Source organism: Euwallacea similis, chromosome 25 (genome assembly GCF_039881205.1).
Source record: "Euwallacea similis isolate ESF13 chromosome 25, ESF131.1, whole genome shotgun sequence".
NCBI classification, from domain to species: domain Eukaryota; kingdom Metazoa; phylum Arthropoda; class Insecta; order Coleoptera; family Curculionidae; genus Euwallacea; species Euwallacea similis.
In genome coordinates, this window is record NC_089633.1 from 2,174,970 (window position 1) to 2,201,716 (window position 26,747).

The 26,747-nt window shown below is 34.1% G+C and overlaps 1 protein-coding gene and 1 long non-coding RNA gene across 2 annotated transcripts in view; one reads left to right on the forward strand and one right to left on the reverse strand.

Annotated features, from left to right (window-relative positions):
• Window positions 1-26,747, reverse strand: part of LOC136416779 (acid sphingomyelinase-like phosphodiesterase 3b) — a 145,674-nt gene that overhangs the window by 58,406 nt on the left and 60,521 nt on the right. The window lies entirely within an intron of this gene.
• LOC136416948 (uncharacterized) lies at window positions 20,644-21,135 on the forward strand. Its single transcript, XR_010752751.1, has 3 exons — window positions 20,644-20,824; window positions 20,879-20,988; window positions 21,047-21,135. It is a non-coding gene; the product is annotated as an uncharacterized lncRNA (long non-coding RNA).

Consider the following 26,747-nt stretch of genomic DNA (forward strand, 5'->3'; position numbering starts at 1 on the left):
GATCGCTTTCAGTCGTTACCACAAAAAGAGGATTTGTAATATGCCCATCAGCGCTGTTCGTGTTGTTATTAATGTAGGGCGAAGTATCGGCTGGATAATCAGTGTAAATTATGTCACAATAGGCACAGAACTGCAAAATAATCGGACCAATTCGTTCCTATATCCAGATGGAACAAGAGATTCGAACTAAATGAATTGTAAACAATGGGCATACGAGACTTTGAAGTGAAGGAACTCTAGGTGGAAAAAAGTATGGTATGGGCCCTTCTGATTGGATAAGAGGAGGTGCCTCCGACGTTTTCTCAGAGACCCTATTTTAGAACAGTTTACTTGACTTTGGTGCTTAGCAGAATCGGGTGAAAGGCATATCCACAGAATGTACTTTAAAAGGATATAGAAATCTCAACTTATAAATATCAGTTTTTCCGCCAGACTCACATTGGAAAAATTAGTTGATGATGAATAATCGATGAATAAAATACAAGAGGAAATAAAAACTAAAAAATTAATTTTCGTGTATGTATTTTCGAAACTAATCGCAGTTTACAAAACTTAAAAATGGTATTAGATTCCAATTACGTTTTTTAACATAATTTAGCCGGCCTCGTAACTCTTTAAATGGCGATCTGATTGCCATGGGTTATCATTGCTACCTCCTAAACAGTTAGAGTTAGAAGATTAGTTAAATAAGACAAATGCTGTTGCACTTGAAGTGAACCAAGATTCGAAAGCGAAGTTGCCAAAATTCGCTCGGTTTTCTAAATATTGAGAAAGAATCGATAAATCAAGTATGGACTAAGCCATTAAATCCTGCACCACGAGTTCTATCAAATACCCCTTTCTTGCGTTTTTGGTATTGAATGAGCGAAAAATATCGAAGAGAAATTTTCAAAAACTTTCTCAATATACGAAACTAAACGGTTTCAACTGTTTGGCCAACATTCGTTTCATATCTATTGTACCTATTTGTATTCTAAACTTCATTCTTGTTGAATATGTGAATGGCATAGGGGTAAAATTATAAGTGCATGAAATTGCATGATTAAGGCTTTGAGATTCCCAAGCTGATGTATGTTTCAAGAAAATAATACTGTGAGTGCTGGAGTTAAGAAATATGTTGTTCACTCTGTTGAGCTGTATTTTATGGAGTTAGGGAATTATGTATTAATCCGTTTACAAACTTTCAACCTAGAGCATCACCGAAAGTGATTCATGACCGGGTAATCTCGTAAGTGCTCTGGAGACCGCTTGCAAGAGGCATCAAACTAAAAATTGATTAAAAACCGCGGAAAAATGAAGCGCTTACTTGTAGCGACAGTGTTCCTGCTAGATACCTTGAGAGAACTTTCAGTTTATAAACTAATACTAGATGCACAGTTAACATGTTTGAATGCTAAATTTGACTTCCATCAAATTAGAAAAGCCAAATAGCCAAATTTTTGGAAAAAACTCCTGGAAAAATATACTAATTTTCTAAATTAAAGTTGAATTTTTTATTTTTGCACATCTACTGTTCGATGTGTATTTTGTCGAAATCGAATACTCACAAAAGAACACATGCACTAGACTGACAAAAATTATCTCGGGTAGGAAGAAAACGCGTAAAAAGAGATAACAGAAATTCTGTGTGGTGAAATTTACCTGGTCAAAACTATTTCGAAAACAAATAGGAGAGCCTAAAACTGGATCTACATATACCCATTCGAATCACATGAGATGAAAGCTACAGGATTCCTTTGTAACGGTTAGGCAGGTCTTTGGTTAGTGTGAAATGAGGTATTTCCGCTCTGCAGATTTCGGGTTACAATGGTAATTATTATCTTCACCCAATTCATCCTGCTATTAAAACATGACGGGCTCGAATATCTCGTTTAGTTCAGAAGCGTTTGAAATAAACTTTACAATTATTGCTTAAACAAGTTCGAAATAAATATACTAAGTGACATAGAAACCCGAACATGAACTAAAAATGTTCCGATTTCAATCATATTTTGTACAAATGTCAGAGGGGTCAAAGTAAGTAAATGATCAAAGTAGCAAGTAAATTAGATAATTTAATCCATTAATTGGTGTTTTTATAATTAATAATGTGTTGATGCGTCATGATTTGTTACACATTCATTAATGCGCGGACGAATGCTCTTCATGAGGTATTTTATTCCAGAATATGTTCCTGGAATATTTCAATTCAGGCAATTTCTATCTCATGCCAAAGCGCTGTAAGGGTTTGAGAGAGCAATTGTAAAGCTCGCAATCTCCTTCCGATAATATTCCACACGTGTTCAATTGAGGCCAAATCTGAAGATCTTGGAGGCCAAGGCAGCAGTTTAATCTGAGCTTGTTGAAAGTATTCTAGCGCTACCCTTGCCACGTGGGGTCGGGTATTATCTTGTAAAAAGGCATGAGTTTTGGAGGGTTCTTAAGTATCGGAACCACATAAGGTTCCACCATTCCTTAGATGTACCGCTGTGCCGTCATATTGCCTCTAATAAAGACTAGGGGTGACCTGGAGTTATAAGCAATGGCACTTCACACCACAACACCAATACGATGAACATGCCTCTTAACACAAAATTGTGGATCTTGTAAATCTTCACGCCCCTTTCTAACCCTTGCCCGACTAACATGCATATCCAAATAGAACCTGGATTCGTCGCTGAAGACTATTATTACGTTTCACTCCTCATTCCAGGCTAGTTTAAATCTTTCTTCCATTCAAGTCGATTTCGTTTGTGCTTCGGAGTTAAAGGTAAGACAAATTGTAGTCGGTGTAAAAATAGGCCAAAACTTTTGATAAATTTCACATTTCATTAATTCGGATCTGCAAACCACGGATTGACAACTGCTCTAGTGGTAGCGCATCGATCCTGTATATCCAACAAACTTAGGCGGCGATCTTGAAGTGGTGTCGTTTTGAGAATTCGTTCGGTACCCCTGACTCTTTGTGTCCGACGTTTCTCAATCTAAGCCTGACAACATCTGACCACAGTATCTACCCTCCTGTTGACTGTAGCGATATCCCGAAATGAAAGTCCGGCCTCTAGTAAGCCAACAATCCTTCCCCTGTTAACTCACTTAAATGCCGACAATTTGAACTTAATTATACTCTTGGCGTTGTAAGCACTGTCTAAAGTTCATAGAAAGTATTTTTTCGAAGAATAAACGTTGTGGCATCAAAAGTTAATTTTTCTATTCTTCATATAAAACTAAAAAAAAAATATCCAAAACATACAGGCCGATAAGGCTGAAAATGTAATCACCTCTTTTTTGTGGCATCGTAAATATTTGTACAAGGTATTATCGAAATCGGAACATTTTTACTGGGTGTTCGGATTTCTATGTCACTTAGTATATTTATATCTGATGAGAGGGCAAGCTATCTGAAAAGACTTACTGCAGAATAGATTGCAGTATAAGCTCTTAGATATGAATCCTTGATAACTTGTTTCTGCTGAGAACGCAGTTTTTAATTTTTCATAGAGGTCGCAGTTCAGTCTTCTTCACGGATCCTTAATGAACTGCATAATAGGGATCAACTGCAGAATCTCAAACAAAGCTCAGACACTAAACGCTAAGACAATATTAAGTCGTACAAAGCTGAGAAAATTACAATTGCATGATGAGATATCCAGGGCGTAAGGAGTTCAAATTTAGGAAAGGTTTAATTGGATATGAATAGCAAAGACTGCCGCTGGGAAACCTCAAAGTTCTGACATAATTAGTAGGCAATTTCACGTAGAATTCTTACCGAACAAAGTAAAATCCTTAATTAACGGGTGGAAGATATTTTATGCATGTATCTAAAACCAAAGACAAGAGATATTTGCATCTTCATTTAATCACACCTGTCGCTTGCCATAAAGTTAAGTTAACTTTACGCGTCCTTAATTGCCAAGCACTGATTTCCATTTGATTAGCCAGTAACCTCGTCTATTACCGCTAAAGTGGATAGGAAGATTAACAAACAGTGCTATTAGGAATGATAATGTGCCTCAAGCTATCTAGACGTACCAAAGTCGCCTATTTACAATTCGGATAATTAATGACCATCGGCTTATCGATACTGCTCCAGGGCTGTTTAAGCCTTGGCTAAGGAATATAGAACACCTATTAAGGAATCCGGCAGGCTATCTTCGAAGTTACAAGTTTGTCCTTCCTGGAATGTCAATATTAAGTGAAGTTAAATTCTCCTTGCTGAAACATTAAAGTTCCAAAGGTTTCGTAAGGAATGCTAATATTATATTTATGCGATTTGAACTTTCGCTCATTTTCCGACTCATAAATTTTAACGGAGAACAAAACGACGAAAATGAGAGCTATAATAAAAATAAACCTATGCTGTTAAGTAGGTAATATTCCAGGGGTCTGAGAAGATGCTAAAATAAGCGATTTGGTATTTGCTGAATTATGCATAAGTGCAATTTCAGATAATTTCTTGGGGGATTTTCCAGACGAGAAATCTAGTGGAGTATATATCTAATTTCAAATGAATGAGAATTGTTGCCACTTTTTCTTCTAGAGAACCCTCATCTGCACATCAATCTCCTCAGACGTCCCTTATAATATTTTCTTAATGGGCTTTCCCATTGGGAGGACCCTATAAAGCTTATCTCGTTCGTTCTGACATAGTAATTAACTAAAAAGTGAAATAAGGCTTTTAACTCATCTCGGCGTCGAGGACATTATTTAGTTTGAGCCGTTCCGGTTAGATGGAAAACTCATAGCGGGTGGCGTTTCCGCTTTTTAAGAAAGACGTGTTCATTTTCTGCCAGCGAATTTTTCTCGCAGGAGATGATTTACCTTTGTTTGGGAGAAACAGGGAAATCATAATTAAATTTTTTGCTTAAAAGGTGTTCCGGACAGGGAGTAGCTAATTTGGACGTTGCAGTAAATTAAGAGCTACGTTCAGACAATAAAATTAGTAAATTTCCCTCTGAAAAGTTCTCCTGTGAAGCGGGATTTTTAATATAATTTATTTTCCAACACAAGACAGATATGGTTTATTGTATTATCACGAAATCTCTCTTTGATTTTGCGCCGACAAATATGGAGGGTCTCAAAAGAACCACGGGAAAGGCGGACTGAACGGGTTAGAGAAACGACCATTACATTTCGGTTAGAATATGGAACGAATAACAGCACTGCATTATTCATAAACATTTGAATATCTCTTGCATCTCCACTAATTTTAATATTATTACTGTTAATTATTTAATTTTACTCAACGTTAAAATTAAGCAGCAGTGCTGGCGAATCTAGATTTAAGGACAATCTTGCATATCAGAGACACCGAAATTTCTCATTCGCTTTTTACTAGATATTGGTCAGATTAGAATTGTTTAGAATTAAATACCGTGTGGGCACAAAAATATCTCCAAAACGATTAGTTTACCATTAACCGACTTCACCACATGTAAGCAATACAAATTGCAGTAATTCTTCCTCGATGAATTTAAATTCGTGCTCGCGTGCCTTCATCTCTTATCTTCATCAGCAAAAAAATGGGAAAGCGTGCAAAGTATTCCGAGGTTACGCCCGTACCCATACCATACCAGCAATATATTGCATGCATTAATTTCTCTTATTGATTTATTTTACTCGGGAATAGGCAGTAAAGATAAAACTAATTAATATAGCTATTAATTGTTCTTAATTATCTTATGTAACAGTTTTTTTAGTAAGTCATTGTGGTTGGCATGGCCAGCGAAAGATCACGAAATCGCTTTTCACACATCGTTTTCTAAGAATTAATTTTCATAAACATATTCCAAGATTTTGTAAGCGAAAACAGAATTGGCCATTCCACTGAGCAAAGCCCGAATCATGGCAACGGAGTCTCTATGGTTTGTGTAAGTGAAAAAGTGTGAGGGTGGTTTTTATCGGATGTTTCTTGATCTTTTTGCTTGCTCGAAAGATCGATTATCCCTAGCAAAAACTGTAGTGACAACAAAAGGGGCTGATGCGAAAGTTAGAAATTGGAAATATGAAACATATTTATAGGTGATGTAACAAGTGTATCGAATTGATACATTTTAGGGCAATATGCATTAATGCAATGTGGGATGAAAACATTTTTTCCTATCCAGATTGCACGAATGTCTATTGGACTAAAATTATCTAGAATTTGCGATGCACGAATAACATTCGAGAAAATTTTCAAAAAACAAATCCTAGATATTTGTGACCCATTTGTATATCTTTTTAGAACAGCTAATAGATGAAATTCTCCAGACTTCTTTTCAAGCAAGGGATATCTACAACAACCGTATGTTAATAAATTTTGATTACGTAAAACCAATTTCTCCGCAATGAATCTAAAATTCATTGAATTCTCTCGTGGATATTTCCAGAATGCGTGGACCGTAAAAATGCACCAAATATATAATAATCCTGGACTTTTGACCTCTAACTGGGATATTATTCAGCGTGGTATGTAAGATATATATCAGTAGATTTAAGTGAAAAAGATCCTTTTTACAAGTTATGAGGGTTGAAAGGTGAGAGGTGCCAGCTTTTGCCGTTTTCTCGATATTGCTTGTTGCTATCTCGAGAATTTATGGTCATATACAGAAAAAGAATTTTAGTCTCCTTTATTTTCCGAAATACGGGGCGATCAGAAACTGTAATATGTATTTTTGGTATGCTGGATATGCCTTTTTCAACCATTCCGTAGTCCAATTTTCCCATCAGTTCATTTTCGAACAAGTTGAAAGTTTCAACTACATAAGTTTTAAAAAGTTTAAAAAACATTGCTATAGGGTGTCCACAAAAATTTACCGATAACTTGACCAACTGCCGGGTTTCACCATTGTATTGTTGAAATATCAAATTCAAGAGATGAATGAAACGCTCACTTCAGTTGTGGATGGTTTCAGTAAATAATCTCATACGCCCTTTAGGAAAATTAGCTCTAAATGAGGTAATAATATAATATAATCATGCTCTATTACCGAAAAAGACAGATTATTTCCCTTTTAAGAAGAAACTTTCATATAATGTAACGATCATTTCATCGTAAAATCGAACTACAATGCGTGACTGGGTGTCTACGTTCCCTTGCGTACCAAAACAGAAAAAATGGAGGTGTTTCGCATTCGTATTTCACTCTGTAATAAGATATATCAGAAAAAAATTCCAATTGATTTTCCCAAGATTCAAATATAGATTGTTTCCCTATGTCGAGCTTATTTCTTTGTGATATGCAAGAACTGAAGCGTGGCTGACACGCAATAAGTGTCACTCAATTTGGAGATTTGCGTTTCAGTCTTAAAGTGAAGCAGAAATGTGCTCAATTGACGGAAATAATTGAATTTTCGTAAACCTGGGGCCGGATTTTTGAACATGGGGAGTAGAAATCTCCTTACAATGAGGTCAACACGAGATGTCTTTGCTTACATCGCAGAGGACTGGACTGCATTGATTGAATCATTTTAACGTCATTCCTAGAAACCTTTTCTCCGAAGATTTTTTCTCTGATATGTGAGCAAAGTTAGCAGCTTCCGTCCTAAAGCTGAGAATATTTAAATTTGAAATGCAATAAATCTTGGACGCAACAAATACCGCTCCAACATTTTATTCCCTTTTTAGAGCTTTGTGGAAATTGGATACGAAATACCTATTTTTGCAAGAATTGGCAAACACAGCGACTGCTATTTTTCATCTTCCTGGCACATATTGTAGAGATAAAGTTAATACAATTCTCTCTAAAGTTATTACTACCTGAAATAGTCAGTTTTTAGTACGTGTTGGAGAGAACATTTTTTAATATTCGTCGGAATTATGTTACATATTTAAATCTTGAAATTTATGCGATGTGCAGGAAAGAATCCAGGCTAAAGTCCCATATGGCAATGACACTAAAAGCGTAATAAAAACTGAGGGTGGCGTGTGTTGCGCCCAAGATGTGTGGTATTTAAAATTTAAATGTGGTCCCGCTTGGGGAAATGTCCAGCTTCAGTTTTTATTAATGGAAATATTTGTCTCTCACTCACTGAGGTCGTCAGAGAAAAGTTTTGAATTTACAGGAATGTACAGGCAGTGCACGGAAAAGCGATGCGGTAAATGTGCAAAAAATATTTATTCTCTTTTATCGGGTATGGAATAAATTCATTTATAATACAGGCAGTGGTTTTTCGGAAACATGCTCAAACCTGTTTTCTCCAAGTTTTGGATACGCACCTTAAAAAAAAGAAATGACGTAACGGAATCAAATTTAATTATTTTAAAACCTATATTTATAGATCTATCGCAGATACCTTTAAATAATGGATCCTTTATAAAACAGACGTGGGTAACTCATCTTTTCACTTAGATACCAAAATATACATGTGTCAAAATACCTTTTAACAGTACAACACCATGAAGCCTTAACAAACTTTATTCGTTCGTGATCACTCATAAATATAGTTTTAAGTCAGTAAATGTAAGTTGAAATTAAGAAAAAAAATAAGACAAATAAAATGTAAAACTATGAGTCTTGGATTGGTTTAGTCTAACCCAGAATTGAATTAACAATAAAAGGCCAAGGGTTTAAAATTCCCAATATTTGTTTCGCAGCTTTATTACCGCATCCCCACTATATGAAAAATCAATGTAAAAAGCATACATATAACCGATCGGGTACAATGCATAATTCGTATAATATAATTACAATTTAAGGGATATGTCTTAGACTCATACTTAAAAAGCCAGTTTAACTGCGTTAATACTTTTTGCCGCTACAAATTTATAATAAAGTTGTATTTTATTTTCGACACTCCTAGTTCAATAACACACCAATTACAATTTAATCTATGAATATTGTTTCATATAGGGACAGTTAACAATCATAATTAGGAACACAAATTAACTGTTTTAAAATGAAACATTTACATAAACGGTACAGAATGCAACAAGTATGATCTACAGCTGGTTAAAATTCAACTTTAAGGCCAAATTGGAAAACCAGAAACTTTTCCCTTTATTTAAATTTTTGATTTTCTTGATTCCATTGGAAATCACAATTTTGACGGCAGCATTTAATATTAACATAGACATAATCATCGTTTATGTCTGTGCGGTGTTTTTTTTTAATATTAATCTAAATAGTTTCTGAGATGGGTCTGTTTTGGTAATTAGGTTGCACGTCCAATATCGAAAGTTCTTAAAAATTAAAACTGTGTCCCGTATTTAATTTAAGTTTTACCAGAGCAGTTCAATTTGATTTGTTGTTTTAGGTACTTAGATGTTTGACCTACTTATGTAATATTTATTACATATTCAACCCGAAATATAGTTTTTTACTTTTTATATTGTTTTCATTTCAATTGGGAATTTTACATCTGTTTGGAAACACGTGATGAGGTCAATTAATGCTTGCAGTGCGACAAAGGTTATCGAGCGTGATAAAATCTACATTCTATCACGCTATATTAGTAATAAACAAGAAATACCTCAACTGTCCGCAAATATATACACATGTCCAAAAGTTTGGAATATTGAGAATTACAATACCTATACCCTTCGTATTCTAAAAAATGAGGTAAATATCAATTGTTTATAGCTTTTTTTTATGAAAATAAGAATGTTTGGAGGGCTCTAGGAAGACAAGCCCGACTGGAAATATGCCAACTCCATATCTCTTTCCAGGGAGGAAGCGTTACGTTTTTGGGTGAAATTATGAAAGGGGCACGTACAATTTTACTGATCCCGGAGCAAAAGATTTGTGATGTTGTTTACATCGAGGATGCCCAATTGTGTGTTATTTCAAGGAACAGTTGGTGAAGAATTTGTTTTTATAAATGACAATGCATTTTCTTATCGAACCATCGTAGTATAAAATTATCTTGAAAAGGAAGGAATACAAAGACTACCATGGCCTGCCAACTCTCCCGATATGAATTGCATAGAACATGTCTGAGATATGTTAAAACAAGCCTATTAATTTTTTTTATAAATTAACATTTTCTTATTGAAATAAACATATCAATTTAATTTAAACTTATGTAAAATTTCTATATTAAATAAATAAATAAATTTTTTACAAATTGTTTATTTAATTAAGACTTTTATTTTTTTATTGCAATAATTTGGCCTCGTGTGTATGTGAATAAAAAAATAAATAAATACCATTGGAAATATGAAAAATATGAATATTCCAAATTTTTGGACATGTATGTATGTCTCCCTCCGGATGAGGCTTAATGCAATTTCCATATGAAAAATCGTCAAAAGTTAATTTACTTGTGTCCTATTTGGTATTGGGATATAGCATTACTTAAATGATAAACAGCAATGACTTTTAACGGAATTATTCAAATGGGACTTTTAGCTTATTTGCGGAAAGTACGGATATTTAGCTGTGGACAAATTATAGTGTTGTACTCGCATATAATGGGCACCGTCCCCTTAGGAGAATTGCGCCACTCGCGTGGCTTGTGACACAAACTTCTCCACCGGGGACGATAGAATTCATTACTAACTCGTCCAATAATATACTACACTAACAAAGATAAAAAATTTCAACATTTATACCTCCAGCTGAAGATTGCCTCCCGAAACAATCAGATGAGGGCGTATAAGGGTTTTCCATAATGTTTTTTTTTGTATTACGCAGTTTATATTTTTTTAATTATACATGGTGTTCTCTAAGTATTCTAAAATATTTCACGGGGTGATTGTTCAGTTAAAAAAAAATCATATGATCGTAGCTCCGCGAACGCTTTGTCTCCAAGTTACAGGGCGTTAAAAATTCATATTTGTTTTTGGTACTTTGCATCGGTTTGGAGAAAAAAACATCAATAAAATTGCTGCCTTAGTAAAAAAATGCAACATTATGAGAAGGAAAGAATATGATATAATAAAATGATTGAATTATGCTAAAGAAATTGCTAAAAATGACGTCTATTGGCCATTACACATAGTTCAGTTCGTCGCCTAAGAGATTCCTGCATTCGTCCAAGGATACCGGGATTATCACGGATGGTGTTGAAAGCTTGTAATATCCGATTATGCGATATTCTTTCCTTCTCATAATGTTGCATTTTTTTACTAACGCAGCAATATTATTGATTCTTTTTTCTCCAAACCGATACATAGTACGAAAAATAAATATGAATTTTTAACGCCCTGTGTCTTGGAGACGAAGCGTTTGCGAACCTATGATTATATGAACTTTTTTTTATGTTTTGAGCTGGACAATAACCCCGTAAAATATTTTAGAATATTTAGGAAGCAGTCTGTGGTTTACTTCGGCTTCAAGTATAATAATGTACAATAATCTGAATCTACTTGGTAAAAAGAGTCTAAAAACGAAAACTGTTCATGGTAATATAATAGACCTCTTCCAAAAGGTAATTTTCCACGCACTTTTGAATATTGCTATTATGCGTGTCTACTGACAACACTGGCATTGCATACAAATTTCGTAAAGAGGCTTATTATCCTGTTATTTGTATCCCCCAAAACCCAACCTCAAAGGAGTAATTAATGCAATCATTTCTGCAACGTTTTGGCGGTTTCCTGATATTTTACAAGAAACCTCTAAATATTTGGTCAGTAGGCATTGATTGATTACACGTTCGTGCGGTCCTGTGATTATAGAAACAGTGATCCCATCATTATTTATAATTAATATATTTGACAAAGGAATTGTTTCAAATAGATATTGATTGTCCCTAGATTCATAGTTTTAACGACTACGTTCCACATGTGTGTCTTTTTTTCTCTAGCTGGTTTTCACAGTCATTTAGATAAAGTATACATTTTCTGGAATCATTTTCTAAACTAATGCGCATTTTAATCTATTTATGGGGTCTCCAATATATAATTAGCATACTGATGAAGGCAAGAGAAGCTTAATGCTATGATCATTAGAAGCCACATTTTAGCGGCAAGGACAAGCTATAATAGATCTGAAAGTGCACTTAGACTTATTATCGCTTGTTTAACTATTTCGTTTCATTTCTATTCTTCGAGTGGTAAAATAAACCTATATGTGTTTGCACAAAAACTTCTAAATTACAAAAGATACTTATTGACATGCAAGACCTCAGTATCCAAGAAATAGTTCGTATTTCCAATACGTTCGCTTTATTTTCCGGTTGGCCGATATTTCCAACGTCGTGCTAGAATTATAAAATATGGCTCTTTTACTTCTTCTCCAATGCAATACCAATATAGGACGAATGAAGTATGTGTTCTTCATTTCTCGATTATGACCCAGTAATAAATTTACCCAGGCGAGGGGGGGACAGAACTCAGCTTAAAGGTCAATATAAGAGGGCCGAAGAAGCTATCAATATTGTTGGAAATTTCGCCTTGTAATTTATATACTCTGCTGGCGGGTAAGTCCTTATCAAAGTCAATTTATTACGGGATTACGTAAAAATGAACCTGCTAGTGGAAGTTCTTGATCCTTGACCACTAAATGGGATAGTTCCTGGTTTTTTGGGATTTGTAAATGTCTTACATAGGAAATGCACCGGAAAATGCGGCTGCACTTAATAGCCCTCATTTGTTTTTAATCTAAATCCATGGATTAAAGTAGAGTAATCTGTTTTAACATCCCTTCCAAGGAAAATAAAACCATTTTCAATTCTCTTTAAATCCCACCTCTATTACCACGTATCTTTCAGGATATAGAATCGTGTCTGGAGCTTTGGAGCATATGAAAACCGGAAGGAGTAAATAAATAAATAATTCATCATCGGTCTCAGAAATATGATTATTGTGTCTCGAAATATCAAAGCAATATTTTATTTAAATTATGAATGCATTTCACACATGGTAAGAATAAATAAAATATAAGTCGCATGTGCCGCATACATTAGAATCAACGATACGGGGAAATGATTGCTGCGTGTGCAGTTAAATATGCGAACTACACGTGCTTGTAGATTTTTAATAACAAGTTAAGAACAAATAATTAAATAAAGGCCATAACTTAGATTTCGTGGAATGTAGTCCGAGGACATGGATTATTTCCTTTGTACTTAATCGAGCTTAAGGGAAAACCCACCGATCAAAAAGGAATAGAAACGGTTTTCGCTTAGACATATTTCGATGAATACTGTATTTCCACTAAGAAAAATGTTGCGCAAGTTCGATTAAAAGTACAAAATTATGATTCACATTAAAGGTCCTGGGGAATAAATATAATAAGTAGATATCCGCCTATTACCATCCGCACATTTTAAATTAAAACTTTAATTTCATTAAACCGACCGGATCCTGAAAATTTCGCCTAGAACACGATTATCACCAATGTTCCAGATATACATATATTAATGTTTCGAACATGTTTTCCATTTTAGGAATATCTGCAATTTTGCTCCCTTGGCTTAAGTGAATTGTGACCAATTTTAATAGAACTTACTCTACGAACTAATAGAACCTCTTTTGATCCTATAAGATGGTCCTGTCCCTATTGTGATTTCGAAAGTCGGATGAGTTAGTTCTTTCCCTCGACGCATTTATACTTATACATTGAAGATGGTACAAAATGGGACTTATTGGAAAAGAAGATTTAATCAGCATCGATGTATCGGGTTTAAGGTAATAAATCTAATTTTTAGCGTTTAAGATTATAAAGCAATTTTGCTCCCTTGTCTCAAGCGAATTGTAACAGTTTCAGGGCTAATTCTTATGAATTTTAATAGAACTCACTCAATTTATGAACTAATAGGACCTCCCTTGATCCTCTAACATGGGTATTTTTATCGCAATTCCGAAAGTAGAATGAGTTAGCAATTTCTCTTGATGCATTTAAACTCATAAATCGATGATGGCACAAAATGGGATATATTGGAAAAGAACTTTTAAGAAGCTTCGTTGGGTCGGGTGTAAGATAATAAAATTAATTTTGCGAGTTTAAGATAGTAAAGCAATTTTGCTGCCTTCTCTTAATTGAATGGTGATAGTTACAGGGCTAATTGTTACGAATCCTAATAGAAATAGAAAGGGCTGCTCACAATTAAGCAAAAACTCTATTTGCCTTGGTAATCTCTTTAACCTTAAACCATAGTTACAGCACCTGACTGTAGCGACGTCGTTTCTGTTTCTTTCCCACTCAAATTCTTTTCTGTCCTCTTTTATTATAATTATGGCTACAAAGCAGATTTGCTTGGAAATTTCCAGATTGTGATTTTATTACATACTCCATATTTGTTGAACCTATTTCTGCGTAAACACGAAAAATTCCAGACTTAAAACCTTCTCAACTAATATTTGTATTTGCTCTCATTTCTTTTAAGCGAGTACATGGCGGGCTTCTAGCTCTGCCTGTGCAGCAATTTAACTAAACTCTGTTATCCAAATGCCAACCAGGTAATTACGCTTTAACTTCAAGCAATTCTTCGGTCGTATATTTTCAGTTAGCATCAACTAAAGTCTCAGATATGTCTATTTCTGTATTTGGTGCAGCGTCTTATCTGCAATGTTAAAACATCACGAGAAAAATCCTCGAACTAAACAAGCCGGAAAATCCGTGTTCTCCATTATCTATGGGATTACACTGACAGTAACACAGCAATCTTTTTACAGTCTCGGAACGCTTCCAAGCTTTCTTGGCAGGAATCAAAAGCTCACGAGGAAAGGAAATTTTCAAAAGGTTTTACTGCTTATGATGGCAAAAAGGAGGACTATCTTTTATGTACCCTTTGGATGCGTTTTGGCGCATAGGTGAGGAAATTCAAACAGATGGTTTCTAGTAATTGCAATGTGAAAACGTCAGTTTAATACAAATTGAATTGTGGAAAGGCAAAATTGCAGGCAAATTATTGCCCTATCCCACCATCCACTGTTCATTTAAAACACTAATGCACTAGAATTTCTTTCCCAGTTCTTTCTTAACGAAAAATTAAAAATTAAAATGTCTATTATAAAGTTTCAGATTTTTTGACCCAAATTTATCTCACAGTTTCTTGCTTATCAGAAATATGAATATTTAATGAGCGAGTGCAGCTTCTAGTCAGCTTGCCATTATAACTTAGAGAATGATAACATTAAATTAATTCTGTTGATTGTTAAGTTAATAAAATTCATTACAGAGCAACTCGGAGTATAACAATTTAAATAAACTACTGCAATTTCCAGAGTGATTAATGAATTAATTTCGATGTAGGCAAAGCATGAACTTGAGGTATAATTATTACTACAAAAGCGAACGAGCAATTAAAAATGCTAATCTGATATGCAACAACAGAAACGTTTGATTAGCTCAATAACCAAAAAACAGTTTAGCTTAAGAGGAATCTTTGAAAGAACCCCATAATGTCCCATCCAAAAATCGGGATAAAAATTACGAAAGGTTGCAAAAATCCAATACTCGTCGATGTTTGGAACCTTTCGCGATTTAACTGGCCGGGAAACAGGGACAGATCATCCCGAGGGAAATCGACTAGTTGAAAATATGATCGAATAGGTTTTTTAGAATACTGTAAGGGACAGAACGAAAACTTTTATAACAAGGTTTACAGCTGCCGTTTTTGTCGCTGAAGGGTTTTCGATAAGCGGATGTGTTATTGTTTGTTCGTTTCCCTATTTGTTTTCAAGCTTAGGCTTGTTTTCTTACTTTCAAACAGGCCCCTACGGGATCGAGCTTTCAGACAATTGCAAGGAGAACAATTTCTTTTCGCTTGGTTTATTATGTTTGGTAGTATATAAGAGCAACAGAGTTTAAAACTGTAAATATGCAAATTCGAAAAAAAAACGTGCAAGAAATTTCTATGTTAAACTGAGACACTAAGGTGTCTCTTGCCTCTAAGCAACACCACTTTTTAATACGTGTTCCACTTTATGATTGGCTATAAGAGTGGGATTTTTCCAACTTTTATAAAGAAATAAAGAAAGTAATATCAGCTACCTCATACGGCCATAAAATGGCTCTTACACGATAAACTTAATAAAAACGTAAGTAGATTTTCTTTGTGGCCTTAATCTCGTTTTGCGAGGCATTACCGAGGAATCAACCTCAAGTTTCTAACGGTGTTTTTCAAAGTAATTGGCTTTGTGACACGGGACATTAAAGGTTAATAAAGTTGAACACTTGGAAGTTCTTTACGAATTCCCAAACGTGAAATAGGTTATATTAGACCTATAATAAGTAGACATGGAAGATATTAATTCTGGATAAGCTAATATACAGAGTCCGTCATATATATGGAATAATGGCAATACCTTTTCAAATAATTTTTCTATCAAAAAATGTTTCAAGTAAAAGTTACAAGGCTAATTTTTTGTCACTTTTTGATGGCCTTGAACTTTTTTCTTGCCCCATATTAGTCCAATGAAATCCATCTTTTGTTTTTCAAATGTGGTTCTCTTTTTCTGACTTTTTTTTAATGGAATCTACACTTAATAGCACATACAGAGATATCTAATTTCATTGGGATTAGATAAAAAAAATTTCAAGAACAAAATTATTATCCTTATTTTATACAAAAAAAAGTAATTCAGTCAGAAAAGCAAAATAACAAATTACTGTTTACAAGAATTGGATTAGATTGGAAGAATAGATTAGAAGAATTAATTATTATTTAATGTTCAAAACATTGGCTCAAAATGTCCTTCATCGTTATCCAAACAGTGCTATTTTTTGCATGAAGGCTCTTCTCACTTGAATATAGGTGTCTTGCCTGATCGATTACATTACACTGACGATACGAGCCCTCAAGTCATTTACATTATTTGACCGATCCTTATAAACTTGATTTTTTAAATGGCCCCAAAAGAAAAGGTCGCAGGGATTTAAATCAGATGACCGGGCTGGCCACTCTATTTCACCCCGACGACAAATCCACTTATTTGCAAAGACCAGATTTAAATAGTTTCCAACTTCCAGTTCAAAGTGGGGAGGTGCTTCGTTTTGTTGGACCCATACTTCATTAATACCATCGCTATAAATAAACCGTAATGCAGGGACAATTTATTGTTTTTATAACTGAAGATATTTTATGGTAGTTAAATTACTATCAATGAAAAAACATTAAACTGAATTACTGCCTACGATACTAGGGTTTTCTCCAGAATTATTTATCGCGATTTCGAAAAATAGCAATTTTCTATTAAAATCATCCTCGCTAAGTTCTTGCACTAAATGAAACTTGTAGGGATGAATTTTTTCTTTTTTTAGAATCTTGTGCACCGACGCTTCAGATATTGGGGGGTCTGCGGCCAAGTCGCTGCAAGATTTTTTAGGGTTGTCTTCCACAGCTAAAAGAATACTAGTATCTAGCGTAACATTACCAACTATAGCAGATTTCGCTCATCTCTTTTTAGGCTTGTCTCGGACACTCTCAGTCTGCATGTATTTTTTTAATACTTTTAACACAATGGATTATAATATAGGCGGCTGATTCGGATACACTTCATTAAAGAGTGTCACAACTTCTTGCTAGGTCCTTTTTCGATCTCCATGCTCAATTATTACTAACAAATCAATTCTTCCTTTTTTTCGTCAGATGCACCATTTTTAACAAAACAAATGTATGCACGGATTAAACGAGGTATGTGTAAAAAAAAACGACTCAGGTGACAAACTAAAGAAGCAGGCAAAAATTGGTCCTGTTTTTTTCAAATTAAAAATTGGAATTTCCGGATTGCTATTTACTTGATGTTTAAAACATACAAAGGGTGTTTTTGTTTTTGTGCTTTTCTTATCGAATTTAATTTTCTTCTATCAAATAAGGAAGATAATTTTTTTTTCAAACTTTTCTTATTTAATCCCAATAAAGTTTCATATGTCTGTATGCGCTATTAAGTGTAGATTCTATAAAACAAGTCAAAAATACAGGGATACTTTTGAAAAACAAAAATTTGACTTCGTCGGGCTATTATGAGACAAGAATAAAAATTTAAGATAATCAAAAAGTGACAAAAAATTAGTCTTGTAACTTGTTCGTAGCAGGGGGTTCGTTCCTTGATTGGCGCGAGTGACCACCCTCGTGAATATTGTACGTGATTGCGAAACTCGTGGGTAGTAAAACTCGTTAATACCTTGACTGAACGTTTACTGCACTAATTACGTTAATACAATACGAGATAAAGCATTAAGACAATAAGTGTATGTTTATGCCCGGAGTATTACAATAGTTACAAGTCGGAAGCAGGACGCGACAGCGTTGACGGCAATGAGTTACCTATGCGAGAGTGATGTAAAGAGAGCGAATCCTTCAATCCGAAGCTCTTAAGTACTACTCTTAAGAGTCCACCCTCAAAGGCGTACCCCTGGTTAGAAGGGCAGTTGTCGGTTTCTTAGCAATCTATCACGTTAACGCGTAATGTCTCGGTGAATAGCCGATGGGAGCTTTATTGGTGATGCCAATTGAGCGGTGTGTTAATTAGACCTAAGTTTTGGGTTCGACAAAGGTTATCGTCGAGATTCTTGATCTTGAAGCAAGCTACATCTGGGAATAGCGGGCACAAATGGTTGGGAATTCCGATCATAAACCTTCCTGATCTGCGAGTAACGGTTGGAAAACTCCAGTTGTTGCCAAACAGAATACCCCCGATCATGATATACATAGGCGTAACATCAGGGCGGATAATATGTCGATACATACTACATTTGACTTAATCAATAGACTTAACATAGCTTTTACTTGAAACATTTCTTGATAGAAAAATTACCATATTTAAAAATATTTTACCATTATTCCGTATATACTATGACGGACCCTGTATAAAAGAATTTAATTGTTTTATATATTATTCAAGACAAAAGTTTGGCATTAAGGTATGGAAATGACCAGCTTTATATGCCTTATTAATTAAATATCTTGCTACGATTTATTTTACATCAATTTTACCCAGTTATTGATAAGTTCTTCCCTTTATTGGAAATTTTATATAGCGATTCTTATACTAAATTATTTAATAAATATTTCCATCCGTAAATCAAAGCGGGATATGAGGAAAATCAAGGGACAGAAATATTATATTTTTTTACAGAGATACAAAGAAACAGGCCCGAATACTAGATGAAGGGGACAAGGAAGGAAAAGAACTTAATACTCCAAACAGACCAGATTTTTATAGCTATTAGGACGAGATAGCAATAAATTTCAGACGAAATTTGCTGCCATCCAGGAGAGAACATTCAGTACATAAAGAGCCTTAAGGAGATAAGAGGAAAACCAGTTGAGACCATATGATGCGAGAGTTGGTCCCAAAACTTCTCCTATATCTGTCTTTAGAATGGAAGTAGAAGGTATCATGTTCTGTGGGCTAAATAATGGTTCAGGAATAAGTTTGTTCAGTAATAACTCTTATTTTCGTTTCTATAGCAATAATAGATCTTGAATTTTTTTTCTCAAACTGATAAGTTATTCTCTAATTGAAACTTTAAGGCCTGGAAGTTTCAATTGTGTAAATACAATGTAACAGGTTTAAGAATGATGAGAAGATGAAGTGAGAGGGGTTAAGATTTCAATGATGAATTAGTTAATTCAAAATACCTCCCTCCCTCCCACCTCATTTCTATATTACATCTCAGTATTCCTAGGAGATAGGAGAATTTTAATTCGAGGTAAATTTCGTGGAATGTGCTTTTATTTTGTCCTTATAAAATGTGTAAAAATTCTATTCTGCTCATGTTATGGCCTCTTAATGTTCTTAGCATGCTCATTACTTCAATATAATTTTAACGGTCTTAAGGCACTTTGTGGTAATATGTAGTAATTGAACCGAGAGGAGTGGTGTGTCGTATTTGGAACATGGTGTATCTACCTACATCGAATTCTAATGTGTGTGGAGAAAGACAATTTTTACTGTAATACATTTCATTAGTTTACGTAAACAGTATTCACGATTTGTAACTATTGAATAACTTTGAACGATCTATGAATTGATAAGATTCAGGACAAATTTAATGTGCATTCAAATATCGGCTGGTAGGTGAAAACTACGATTGAGAAATATTCATCTGTTTCATCATTTATATGGAAATTATCTCACTGGAAAGCTGCGGTATTAATAATTTTACCCCAAAAGAGGTCTTGAAACACTTAAAACATTCTTCACTTAATAATATACCATTCGCAAAGAGCCTTAAAGATGTCAAAACTTTACTGGTAGTAATTCTTTGAAATGTACAGCATACGAAATGTAGTGGTATTGGTATTCCTCCTGAAATGTTCCATTATTTAGTACTACTAAAAGCAAGAGACACTTTACCGGTATACGAGTAATGGTGCATAAAATAATAAAGGCTTAAGATGTTGGTAGACAACTGACCTAAATCTCTACCTTTGTCAAGAATTCGAACAATATATTAAATTTTACATTCTGACGGTTCAAAAATTCGTTCAGAGGAAAGCATTGTGGAAAGTTTTATGTGCCTTTGAAAAAACTGGCTGAATTCCTGCTTATGTAGCTTCAAAAATCTAAAAATAATTTGATAAAACATTTGTGAGGCTTTTTAAAAATAATTATCCTTTGTTCTCACCGTAATGTATTCTTCTCCACAAGGTGCTAACAAAGTTATAAAAACAAGCTTGATGACCCTCTTAAATAAGACTTTAATATAGAAAGTAGAGCTATAAATAAAGTTTATAGCTCAGTTAAATATAGCGGAAACAATTTCTAAACTCGCATACGCATTTCCCTCCTCGCCAAAGGAAACACTAAATTTTTATGTGCGGTCATATACTTTTTGGGCACCACCAACAATAAATGAACGAAAAACATAGAAACTCGAAAACCTCTCTCAGAACATTTCACACGCTTTTTAGTATTAAAGTGGTAAAGATAAGAGTAGAAACACGCAGTCACGCGTTCGGAAACAGTTCCAAGAACAAAAAGGAAACCGATTATTTTTCAGATTGTGTAAATGCTGCTTTTTATTACAGTAACAATCTATCCAGAGATTTCTAGGAAAATATAGATATGTATGGGGTTATAGAGGTTTTCATCAAGATATCTTTTACGCCCTTTATCAAGTAGAGCGGATGAAATTTGATGGATTGTGGCGTTTGTCGAGGGTCGAATAAGGTTTTGTGCCAAGAGTTACAAGTCTTTAAAGAGAGAAAAAAAATAGAAAAGATGTGATACTGCTGCTTGGTTATTTGAGGTTAGCTCGGGTTGCCAATGGCTAAAAATTGCCAATTTTCTACAACTTCTATGATAGAGAAATGAATTATGGATTACGGAGAAATAATACACTCACATCCAGTCCATTCCTCTAAGAAATACAAAGGTATAATTTTTTCGGATCCAGGAAGAAAGTCAATGTAGAAGAATTAAATCCGTTTTTAAAACAAAGTCATGGATTCAATTTTCGAACTAAATAGCTAAAACTTTGGGCAAAAGCCAACTTCTGTGACTTCTACTCAGGGTTTAAAAGACGCCAAAAATTAAATTTTTAGCTTTTAATTAGGGTCATAAACGACCCTTATGTTTTAAATGCTCAAGTATTTTAGTTTGTTTAATTTTTGTTAATTTAGCGGTATTAAGAAGAAACTTCACTTCTGTTAATCTATTCACAACATTTTGTGGAGTATTCTGAAACTTATTCGTTGATCAGCTAGATACTGAAATTTTCCCCGGCAATATTTAAAAATATACCATTTTCTAATGAATTAGTCGTTGATAATATAGTGGCTTTTAAAACTATGAATAATCCCTTAATCCAGAGGCTGTAGCTTGTAACACCAATGTACAGGCTACAAAAACTAATCCCTGTGTACTCGCAAAGTCTCCTGCATTGCTTAATTTAATTCCGCTACAACCGAAAACTTTGGCCATTTATATGATAAATTAAGTTACCTTTTATCCGAAATGCTCGTTATAAACGGGTTCGCTGTTTGAGAAAAATTTAACATATGGTTTAATAACAGTTTGGTTGGTACTTTACAGATTAATTAGTTCATTATGACCGAAAGTTCGCTATAAGCGGGTTCGTTAAAAGGGGATTATTGTATTTTATTTTCAAAACCTGGCGCTCTTTGTACTTAAATCCATTCCAACTCGTTGTTTAGCAATTCTGAAGTTTTTGAAAAAGGTGTTTTTGACCGGATTTGGTGGTGTTTTGGGATCTATTAATTTTTAGGGCTGAGAAGTTTTGGTTCTAAAACGACCGCAATTTTAAATTCCCGCATATTTGAATGAAACATTTTTTTCTTCTTAAAATTTTTTCGAACTCCAAATTTTCAGAATTAGGACTAATTGGTTGAGAAAGTTTTGCATTTTGAAAATAAGTAATGCATATTTTTCGTTTTCCATTGTGATAACCGTCGATTTTGCAATTTGGAAACCCTCTAAAGAGACGGTTTCATATCTCCAGAACCTCTAAAATTTGAATTTGCAGCGTCGCCAAGCAATTCAATTTATATATCAAGCTTTTTAAAATCTAATAAAAATGTATTTTTCTTTTCAAAGTCTGTTATTTTTTTAACCTCTACCACCTCACTTGTACACTTTAGAAACTTTGAGTAGCAGGTAATTATATTAAAGTATATATATTTCCGAAAACCCGTAGGTTTTTGTTCTCAAAATCATCTACTCTTTACTTTTCAGACTTTCCAGTTTGGTTTATACTCAACTACGCAAACACGGCTGGTTCAGTTTATATTGGGGGACCATGAGTAGTTATTTTAAACAGGTTTTATGTCTGAATTTTGTAACTAAATATCTACATCCAATATTAACGATTTATAGCTCTAACTTTTATGTAAAACAATGAATGTTGCAGCGATACAACGCTGGAAAACTACATCGGATATTACAGAATCGTACTCATATTCATTTTGCATTTCATATTTCCAGTATAAAGAAAAGGCTAAATCATGCGGAAGGAAATCGACTTCCAAGATTGTGTATTCAGCCCTATTTTTATCGTGTAGAAGCGAATCATTAAGGGTATTGCAATTTTTAGACTTTTAAAAAACTGTATTTCTTTGATCTCATAATTATTAGCAATCTAATGAAATTGTCTGAAGAGGCTGCCATTTGCAAAATTCTCACTCATATCCGTTATTCTGATACCGTGTTCTACTCCCCAGATTCTAAAAAAAAGCTTCATGAATCGCTAGTGATCTGCTTGCCCACTTCCCAAATGGACAAATTTTTCAAGAGTTCGATACTTTAACCAGTATTATTTTTTTTATAAACTAACCTGAGCTATCTTATTAACTTATATTATTAGTACCAATTATTACATACTTTCCCAAAATATTTAGAAAACCATTACAAACTTCTTCATTCAGGCTCTCGCCTAATAAAACTGACTAAAGTTACGTTTTAATTTTCTTAGTAAGCCCATGCTAGAATTCCTCTTGATTCCAACTTGACTACTTGGAAACTAATTGCGAAACTCCGTAATAACAAATTACCTTTGGCAAGGAAATAGCTGCTATCCTTTTTCTTGGCTTCCGTTCCAGTTCTAGCATTTTTATTAAAAATGTCTCCGATTTACGGTTATATAAAACGTCCGCTTCTGGCACTGAAAGATTTTTGCGGAAAGGAGCATTTTTTATTGTCATAAATAGCTGGATTTGGGTTTCCCTAATATTGACTGACAGAGAACGCAATATTGCTGTATTTAATGGAGGAAATTCCTGCTTTTTAAGAGAAACGTGAGGAATGTAAAGAATACATTTAATGGGGGAGTAGTAAATGTTCTAATATATTACTGCAAAATAGGAAACACGTGTCAGGTTTTAATTAATGAAATTAAAATTGTTGACAAAAATTCGAGAATTTCGTAATAGTAGTCCTTGGATCACAGCAATGATAACAAAATAATAATTAAAAAATGCATTACATTGTTACTAATATAGTAAATCTGCTCTCAATATCCCATAAAAGTTCCCCAAGAAGTGGAACAGTTAAGATTTGAATAATTAATATAAATCAAATTTGACAATATAGGTTCGAGAATATGGCAATTACAGTCCCTGGACCATAGAATTAGTAACAAATTCGATTTATCAGATAGTGTAGCTATACCTGAAAAGCGCATTACATTATTAATAATGCAGCAAACTCGCTTACAAAAGCGTTCCAGGAAATTCAGCAGTCACTCTTCAAATAATTAATATTAATTGAGCTTAATGGCAGTCCCTGGACCACAATATTGGTAACTGAATAAGAGTTTTTAGATTAGGGATACCTGAAAGTGCATTACATTGTTACTAATATGGCAAACTTGCTCTCAACCTCCCATAAAAGCTTTCTAGGAAATTCAGCAGTTCCCGTTCCACTAAAAGCGGGAAATTTTCCAACACATTGGCTTGCACCTTGCGCCTTAAACTCTTCATTTTCCACGGGGAAATTATTTTTAAGCGAATTCAAAAACTTCCATCATCTTTACTTTAAAACTTTACAATCTGCAAGGCAAGTTCATTAGAAGGGACACATTGTGTACAAAAGCCTACCATGCAAATAAGGCACATCCGGCCGGAAATCTTGAACTTGCAACAATTAGGGGAGGACTAACGACCTCTGGTAGCTTTTACCGACTTAAAGTCTCCGAGAACTAAATCAAATTTCCATATTAGATCTAAGTTGAGTAGCGGAGTGAAATAAATTCATGAATATTCCGACTGGCTGGTCTTATAAGTGCTTCCTTAGATTTGTGGTTGTTGGCAAGTTCTTATCTTAAGCTCTATTGTTACAGTAAATACGGCTAGTTTAAGGGTAGTTTTTAAAATGAGTTATTGTTAAGTAACTTTCGCTAATTCCGGCAGTGCCGGAAACTTCTTCCTAAAGATTTATTTCTGAATTTTAATGCGAGGTTGAAATTTATTAAAATTTCGGCTTGTAGGCGTTACGGAAATGTAGTTAATAGTCCGTGAAAGCCTATAGGTGAAAGCAAAGGAACTAGTTAATTAAAATGCAATTTAATGCCAGTTTCGCTTAAAATTTTCGGTTTTAAAAATCAATTACTAGGTACTTTTATTGGTAGTCGAACCACTTATAAGAAACATTTTTCATAATAATGAACGTATATTAAACTAGGTGGACTAAATTACACCAACTGCTGTGAAAGCTATCAAAGTACGTATGAAGTCCTAACTTCATAATGAGTTGCTATTTTTTAATGATTGGAAGAAGCTTTAGTTAATATAAAATTAATGGCTTTGCTTGTTTGTTGAAGAACGTAATGAGAGCGAAGAGGTCTTTCATTGTTGCCCTACTAACAACTAATTTTGTGTGTGCAAGAGTAAGTCAAACACAAGGAAGAGTAATTAAATATTAATCTTGAAAACGTGAAAAACTTTGCATCAAAATTCTTACCTTTCTTCTTCTCCAAAACATTTTATTCATTTTTTAATATCAAAAAAAAGTTGTTAACAGATGTTTACACAAAGTTCTTTAATTATTGGCCTTCAGGCTGCCAAATACATCTTTATCTTCACGCAATTTTTAGGTATCAAACACCGATAAGTTTCATTTTGTAATTTTAGGAAAACTCTTGTATGTACAATCTTTACCAAATAAATTGCATTTGTGTAAAACTTCGATCGGAAAAACAAACACGATCTCGACCACAACACCGATCTGAGCCTCTATTTGGGCTTGTAGATTTAAAAGCTTAAAAGCTTTCGGACACGGGTCGGGTAGGTGTCATTGTAATCCCGTCCGTAATGAAGGACAGGGGAATCGACTTGCTATGTTCTCGGGCTTCAATGAGTTTTATGTCGATAAGGGGCTCCTTGACATAGGGGCTAAGTTGAACGACACATTCAACAATCCTTTGTTTGCTTGTGTCAACGCAATTTGTCCCGGTAGTTCTTTATTGGTCTCTTGACGAAACTTTTAACATGCCTTCATAGGTTATCATTCCCGTGTTAAAACTAAAGAGTGAGGCAAATATTGGAACTCTAAAGGGTTTTGTAGTGAATTAAATGAAATAAGATTTAAGGTAAACAATTCGATGCGAAGTTGGGAAATGTGGAGAATCATATGTTGCTCCAGTATACCAGGAACTATAACTCCATATTTTTGTTAGATGAGAAGCCCCCTTTGCATGTATACTTCAATTTCGTTATAAGTATTTTTTTCGTAATTATTCAATAACAATAATGTTAACTGAAGGATACACCTAACGAGTATTTTGAGTATCTGATAAATACTAATTTGCTAGAAACTGTGCTAACTTTGATGATTGAAATTTTAAAACGAAACACAACGTATTTTATAATTTATACTATATTCTTCAGTGTGAATGTTTTGACCATATCAGTTATGACTAAATACATAAAATAAAGAAATATCTCTAATTTTAATAGATTAATATCAGGCTAGTGAAAAAGTGTATTTGAAGTTACTTTACGAGCCTGGCGCGCTTTGCAAGTTCCACACAGTTTCAAATGAGATACCCTGTACTGTAGTAATAATAAATCAAACCTCTTTAGTGGATGCAGTGTATTTCCGAATATTAATTAACGAAAAACATTACTGAAATATTTCAAATTTCAGTTACGTTGATGGAGGTACAGAGTTTCTTTGTGTAGCCTCTAGTTCCCAAACTTTTCAAAATTTAAAAATTGAAAGTTGAAAATAAAAAGATATGGCAACAAAAAGTTGCGCATTGTTAATTTGGTGAATATGCTCCTTCACAGTTAATAATATAATAATTTATCTCAAAAGAAATGAAATAGGCTTCGGACTAAACAAGTTAACGTACAATTTGAATTAATGGAAAGTTAAATAATACATCAAATTTATTGAATCCAACCACTATAAGCTATAACGAAACTAATATGCAGGGTGTGTATTAAATATTGAGGTTGTGGTAATAGGAGTAAATTCAGTTATTGTGTAAAGTT